This window comes from Rutidosis leptorrhynchoides, chromosome 10, assembly GCF_046630445.1.
Source record: "Rutidosis leptorrhynchoides isolate AG116_Rl617_1_P2 chromosome 10, CSIRO_AGI_Rlap_v1, whole genome shotgun sequence".
Lineage (NCBI taxonomy): Eukaryota > Viridiplantae > Streptophyta > Magnoliopsida > Asterales > Asteraceae > Rutidosis > Rutidosis leptorrhynchoides.
In genome coordinates, this window is record NC_092342.1 from 126,317,702 (window position 1) to 126,325,952 (window position 8,251).

Consider the following 8,251-nt stretch of genomic DNA (forward strand, 5'->3'; position numbering starts at 1 on the left):
GGACAAATCCTACACATGATAACTAATCAATGCTAATTTAGTGGTGCGCCGAAGGAAGATCTAAATGAACATCTTCCTACCTTTAATATGATCTGTACTCTATTCAAAATCAGAGAAGTGGAGGATGAACAGATATATCTCATGTTATTTTCCTGGACTTTAAAGGGAGAAGCCAAAGATTGGTTAGAATCGTTACCTGAATGGGCGATTGATACATGAGATGTTTTAGTTGAAAATTTTCTTAAACAATTCATTCCGGCATCTAAAGCCGTGAGACTTCAAGGAGAAATTGTTACATTCACACAAAAGCCAAATGAAACTTTATATGAAGCGTGGACAAGATTTGGAAAGTTGTTAAGAGGATGTCCGCAACATGGTTTAGACACTTATCAAATAGTACAAATATTCTACCAAGGATGCGACATCACTACAAGAAAAGACATAGACATAGCAGCTGTTGGTTCCATTATGAAGAAAACCGCAACTGAAGCTTACAAAATTATTGATAACACTGCTTCCCACTCACATGAGTAGCATCAAGAAAAAGATATCGGTAGATCATCTAAAGCGGCTAGAGCCGATTCTAGCCATGACTTTGATTCTATTTCTGCAAAGATAGATGCTGTCGAGAGACGAATGGAAAAGATGACTAAGGATATTCACTCAATAAGAATTAGTTGTGAGCAGTGTGGAGGACCACATTTGACAAAAGATTGTCTCAGTATTGAACAAACAATGGAACAAAGAGAGAATGTTTCATACATGAACCAAAGGCCTGGAAATAATTATCAGAATAATTATCAACCGCCAAGACCAATCTACAATCAAAATCAAAATTATAACTGAAATGTTCCATACAACAACCAACAAGGTCTTAGTAATCAACAAGTATCCAACAATACTAACAATCAGCAAAGACCTATTTTTCAAAATAAACTACCACAAACCGATGATAAAAAGCCAAATTTAGAAGATATGATGTCGAAGCTAGTTGAATCTCAAACGCAGTTTTTCACATCTCAGAAACAACCCAATGAACAAAATGCTCAAGCATTTAGAAATCAACAAGCTTCTATTCAAAATTTGGAACAAGAAGTAAGCAACCTAGCAAGATTGATAGGTGAAAGAAAACTGGGAAGTCTACCTAGCGATACAAATGCTAACCCCCAGAATGAAACAGCTAAAGCCATTACCACAAGAAGTGGTATTACACTTAAACCACCTGAAATACCTGTAATATCTGAGGACTCTATTCCTACTCCACAAGAACCACAATCTGAACAAGATAAGGAAACATAACCAGTAGTTGAGAAGGTTAATAAAGATAACACAGTTAAGGCTAAACCTTATGTTAAACCATACCAACCACCACTTCCTTACCCGAGTAAAATGAGAAAAGAGAGACTTGAAGCCGAGCAATCCAAATTCTTGGATATATTTAAACAAATAAATGTCAATCTTCCTTTCATTGATGTGATTTCAGGAATGCCTAGATATGCTAAATTCTTGAAAGATCTAATCACAAATAGAAAGAAAATGGAAGAACTTTCGGCTGTTACTATGAATGCTAATTGTTCTGCAGTACTGTTGAATAATATACCAGAAAAACTTTCAGATCCAGGAAGTTTCACAATTCCATGTTTTCTGGGTAGTCTTAGTTCAATAGAAGCATTGGCAGACTTAGGTGCTAGTATAAATTTAATGCCGTATTCACTATACGCTAAACTAGATCTTGGAGAATTGAAACCAACACAAATAAGTATACAACTAGCCGATCGATCAGTAAAATATCCTAGAGGGATAATGGAAAACATGCTAGTTAAAGTTGGTACTTTAGTATTTCCAGTAGATTTTGTTATTCTGAACATGGAAGAATATTCTCGAGTTCCTCTCATATTAGGAAGACCATTCTTAAACACGGCTAAAGCAATAATAGACGTGTTCGGTAAGAAACTGACCCTAAGTATAGAGGACGAGAGTGTTACCTTTTCAGTTGATAGAGCCATGCAACAACCGCAATCTACAGATGATACATGTTATTATATTCAAACTATAGATTCACATGCAGAATTGTTAGAAGAATTTCCAGAATTGCAAGGAACAGGAGAATGTTCTTTAGGAGAAGGAACTGAACCAATTGATGAAACTGAAGTGTTAGCTACACTTATGGATAATGGATATGAACCAACAACAGAAGAAATTCAAATGCTAAAAGAAGAAGACAGATATCGATATAAATCATCGATAGAAGAACCACCGACGTTAGAGTTAAAGCCACTTCCAAACCATTTGGAATATGCTTATTTACATGGTGAATCTGAATTACCTGTAATAATATCATCTTCTCTTACGGAAAATGAAAAATCTCAACTCATTTCTGTGCTAAAAGCTCATAAACCAGCTATTGCATGGAAGATTCATGATATTAAAGGAATAAGTCCTTCGTATTGCACACATAAAATTCTTATGGAAGAAGGTCATAAAACGTATGTGCAACGCCAATGAAGACTAAATACTAATATGCAAGATGTTGTTAAGAAAGAAATTATTAAACTGCTAGATGCAGGTTTAATTTATCCAATCTCTAATAGTCCATGGGTAAGCCCAGTTCAATGTGTACCTAAGAAGGGTGGCATGACTGTCATCACAAATGAAAAAAATGAGCTTATTCCTACTAGGACTGTAACAAGATGGCGTGTTTGTATTGATTATAGAAAATTAAATGACGCCACCAGAAAAGATCACTTTCCCTTACCTTTCATTGATCAAATGTTGGAAAGATTAGCTGGAAATAGTTACTATTGTTTTCTTGATAGTTTTTCTGGATATTTTCAAATTCCAATAGCACCCGAGGACCAAGAAAAAACCACATTCACGTGACCTTATGGTACTTTTGCTTACAAACGCATGCCATTTGGACTTTGCAACACCCCTGCAACCTTTCAAAAGTGCATGATGGCGATTTTTCACGACATGATAGAAGAATGCATGAAAGTTTTCATGGATGACTTTTCAGTCTTCGGTGATACTTTTGAATCATGTCTAGTTAATCTTGAACGAATGCTTATTAGATGCGAGCAATCAAATCTAGTTCTTAATTGGGAGAAATGCCATTTCATGGTTAAAGAAGGCATCGTTCTTGGTCATAAAATTTCAAAGGAAGGAATTGAAGTGGATAGAGCTAAAGTAGATGTAATTTCTAAACTTCCACATCCCACCAATGTTAGAGGAGTTAGGAGTTTTCTAGGGCATGCCGGTTTTTACCGACGTTTCAAAAAGATTTTTCTAAAATTGTCACTCCTATGAATAAACTCCTAGAAAAGGATGCTCCATTCATCTTTTCAGATGAATGCATCAAATCTTTTAATATTCTTAAAGAAAAATTCACTAATGCGCCGATCATGATAATGCCAAATTGGAATCTACCGTTTGAACTAATGTGCGATGCAACCTATTTATTATGCTAGTAAGACGTTATAAGGAGCACAAACGAATTACACAACTACTGAAAAAGAACTCCTTGCTATTGTCTTTTCTTTTAACAAATTTCGTTCATATCTCGTTCTAGCTAAAACGGTGGTCTATACCGACCATTCTGCTCTTAGATACCTATTTTCGAAACAAGATGCCAAACCACGATTAATCCTTTGGATCTTACTCTTACAAGAATTCGATATTGAAATCCGAGATAAAAAGGGAGCAGAAAATCTCGCAGCTGATCATCTTTCTCGTCTTGAAAATCCTGAATTAGAAGTTCTCAATGAATCGGTAATACAAGACAACTTTCCTGATGAATATCTATTGAAGATAGATTATAGTGAAATTCCATGGTTTGCAGACTATGCAAACTACTTAGTATGTGGATTCCTTGAAAAAGGGTTGTCGTACCAAAAATGAAAGAAATTCTTTAGTGATATAAAAAACTATTTTTGGGAAGATCCACATTTGTTTAAAAGTTGTCCCGATGTAATAATACGCCGATGCGTATTTGGAGATGAAGATAGTCAAATCTTGTAACAACCCAACCCGTTATCCAACCGACAACGCTTAATTTTTTTTTTTTATCAAATCAGGCCAGTTCAGCATTCGGCGTGGCGCGCCCCACTGTGGATTGGCGCTCCAAAGTGGTCTGTCCACTCTTTCCTTTTTTGACAAAAAGATCATCCACTACCGGGCACTTTTAGACGAAACGGTTTTCACAACACGATAAAGTAAGTAAAACTAACACGTTTTCATAATAAAACAAGTTTTACAACACCGGGCCCTCATCGACCCATTTTAGTTTAATACAAAACTTAGACCGACCATGGCGATTGGGGATACGCTACCCAATCCTAATCAATCCAAAGCACGTCCTCTAAAGCAACCTACACAATCCAATAGTTCTCACGCTTACCCGAGCCATCACCTCAACGCGAATCTATAAAAATGTAAACAACGAGAGGGTAAGCTATGAAAGCTTAGTGAATGTAATAATTATACATATACATATATAATATACCTACATGCAAACACTTACACAAATACCTCATACACGCTAGCAATTTACATGGCATACCATCGCAAAGTATAACGCTAAATCTCCAAGACCACAAGCTAGCACAAACAATAGCATATATAACTCGAACAATATAATATGCTACACTACAACACATAACCATGGTTAACCAAGTACAAGGGAATGGTACTTCGAATTTCCCATCGGTGTTCCCAACAACCGTTAGTGTACAACGAAATATATCACTAACCCCTGGGTGGTATCGATCGCCCGAACTTAAAACCCACCCGTCACGTGTAATGTGGTATCGAACGCCTGAACTTTAACCCACACTACACGCCCACACACACACCTATATGACATGGTATCGAACACCCGAACTTTAAACCCATATCATATATTGACCCGATGTGGTATCGATCGCCCGAACTTAAACCCACATCGAACCTCGTACAAGTAAATACATTATATACACACATGTATAATCATTCCACTCACCTCGTGAACTCGAGCATTACAAACCATGCGCGAAATCCCCACCACACGCGACCGAGCAAGATTTTACCTATAATACGCATATAGGTATACACATAATCAACATACAACCTCATTTGGACTCTCGACCCGCCCGAATGAACAACAAGTGCAAAATATACTCTTTTGCACTTTTAACGCTACCCGAAGGTCCAAAACTAACGAGACTAGTTACCGCATTCTCGAAATACCCAATTATGTCAACTTTAACCTTTAAACGCATACTAGCTCGTATTTTACACAAAACCCATTCCATGGTTGACCAAGTTTGACTTTATTGCTAAAACACCAAATTTTAACCTAAAATCACTTCTCGCAAGTAATTACATCAAAAGCATCATTTAACACTTAACAAAAGCATTTAACATCCAATTAATCCAAATTAGTGTCATCCTCAATTTTGACCCAATTCAAATTGCTCATTTTGACTAAAGTCATAAAACGCCCCAAAATCACCAACGACTAGTGATTATATTTCCAAGACAACCACTAACACTTAAATCAAGTATTTACCTACTTGATTTACTAAAACTTGACTTAAAACTTAATTTGACACCGAATCAAGCTTACTTGTCCCGAAATACCCATTTGACCCGTTTTGACCTAAATTAGGGTTTACACCAAAAAACTAAGTCAACACAAGTGTTCTAATGTTTAACCAACACACGCAAGACCCAAACTCATAATTTCATCACTCGAAACCCTAAGTCACCCATTTAGGCTTACTTACTTTAATCTTACCCAAAACTCCCAAATTTCACAATAAAATGGGTTTATAATTCTAACTAACACAAACCCTAACTCAAACAAGAAATCAAACACTACAATTCGGATTAGGGTTTACCTCAAGCACCAAAACGAGCTCTAGTAGCTAGAAACACCAAGGAGAACCAAAACCCGCTTCCAATTTGGGAAAAAATCACCATCTTCATCATCCATTCAAGCTTCCTCTCTCTAGAACTCACTCTCTCCCTCTAAGATAAGATGGGAGTGTTGTGTGGATGTCAAAATAATCCAAAAGTGGATCTAAAACTGATATTAGAGCCACAAATCCGTCCATAAGTGAAAGGACCAAAGTACCCCTCATTTACCCTTTAAAAAGGCTGAAAATTGCATCAGACGGGATCTGAGCGCCGCGCCAAAGAGTGGAGCGCCGCTCCAACCTTCAGGTCAGTTTTCAGCAACTTGTTTTGGCCATAACTTTTTGACCGTAGCTCCGTTTTCGATGAATCAAATATCTTTGGAAACGTAATAAGATTTTCTTTCCAATGGTAAGGCTTTGAAACATCAACACAAACTTTATTTGGGGTTGAAAAGATGCGTACACACCTTGTCACTTCAGACAACGTCCAGTTTCCTTCGACGTTCGAGCAAGCAACACGTACGTGCTTCGTACACTTCATACACGCATCGTACACCATAAATACATTATGTATAATAAATATTTGGGTCTTACAACTCTCCCCCACTTAAACTCGATCACGTCCTCGTGATCTTCGTTACTCAACCCATCCGGACCTACACCCTATGGTCCTTCGACGTACTTTCAAACTCGAAGTCTACGAAATTTCCCGCAATGCGAAGATCTTACACCGCACTTAAGCGACCCTTCCGATGAATCACCCCCTTTCAACTTAAATCTCCATTCGCGATTTACCAAATCCACGAATTCGAGCACTAGAAACTTGCTCAATCCCTCACATCGGGAAGAACTCAACCAATCTCGTACCGAGATATCACCCCTTTGGTGTACCATTCACAAGTACAATGCCAAGAGTAACCACTTCCCACAATAAGGTCAACATCCAAAACGACGAAGACCGAGTAAAAGTAAATCCTTACGGATAACACTTACCACTTAACATCCCTTCAAATTCTCTCGGCTATACCTCGCAACAAGCTACATCCTTAACTAAATCACCCAACGCGATCTACTAGGTCCACTACGCCTTGAGCCAAGTCTTGCATTAATCCAAATCGAGAAGGATTTATGTCGCGTCAAACCTCCGGACTTCAACGACTCGTAAACCAGCCAATCAAGAATGTTCTATGAATCAAGAACTAACTTCCTCTGTCTCCACCACCGGGTCATTCCTTCGACGAAGAAATTTTGGTAACGCCAAATAATCACCCTAAGAACACAAACTTTCCCATCAATCGATCCGCACAAGACCACCAGTCTCTGGATTAATCCAGGATGACGATAATACACCACAAGTTAGACAAAACATCAACACTCGACACAGGGTTTCTCCCCTAAACCTAACAACACATCCATACAATACGGCTTCCTAGCACTAGCATGGAAACTATTTGTGTACTAGAATCCTGTCAATAGCGAATTATCATCCCAACAATTCGCAATTCGTCACGCGACCTTCAAAAGTATTCACCAATGTCAGGTGAATCCTCCAACCTAGACCGTCCGTTAAGGATGGTTTCGACATTTCAATGCGGCTAACGGGTCGCATCACTAGGGAATGCACCCTCGCAAACAAACAAAACCCGCGTGTCTCTATGTGAGACAATCGGAAATAGAACTCCCCGCCTCACAATCATCCATAAAGTGGAATAATCCACCGACAATATCCACAATCACGTTTCCCGAAAGGGAAAATACAGTATCCATACCGAAATCGAACTCGTACCTACTCAACAGCACTATCCGGGTTTCGCGCCAACCCAATTTTACATCACGAGAGCACCAGCAACGACAGTTACATTCTCTCACGTCCGTGATCTCAAACTTCACACTTGGTCTTATACCGCACTTGGTACTGCACAACCACCTTATACAAGAAGACTTACGCTTCACTTGATCTAACACCACCGGAGATTCCTTGGGCGGCAGTAAAAACTCCCCCACTTAGGATTTATCTCTCCATTCTCACTGCCAAGATGATGACATCCCGCGGAATTGTAATTCCACGTCACACCTGACCATTCTCACCGTTGGTCATAACCATCAAATCACCGCAAATTCACTTTAGGCTCTTAGAGCCGACATGTACAATCACTTGAGACGTCGTACACGCGACGACATCGCACCGTCATACCACAAATCATAATTTACAGCTCTTCATCATTCGCAAAGCGAACTCCACCAAAGTCCCACACACGCCTCTATGACTAGGCATATGCCACTCCGCTTAATCAGTCGTTCATCACAGTCGAGATCACCCGACCTTCTACGCAATGAACCATTATCAACAATTGCTC

General features: G+C 38.7%; 1 non-coding gene across 1 annotated transcript; it reads right to left on the bottom strand.

Annotated features, from left to right (window-relative positions):
• Positions 1 to 273: 273 nt before the first annotated feature.
• Positions 274 to 380, bottom strand: LOC139873770 (small nucleolar RNA R71). The gene has a single exon (XR_011767492.1). It is a non-coding gene; the product is annotated as a small nucleolar RNA R71 (small nucleolar RNA).
• Positions 381 to 8,251: the final 7,871 nt, after the last annotated feature.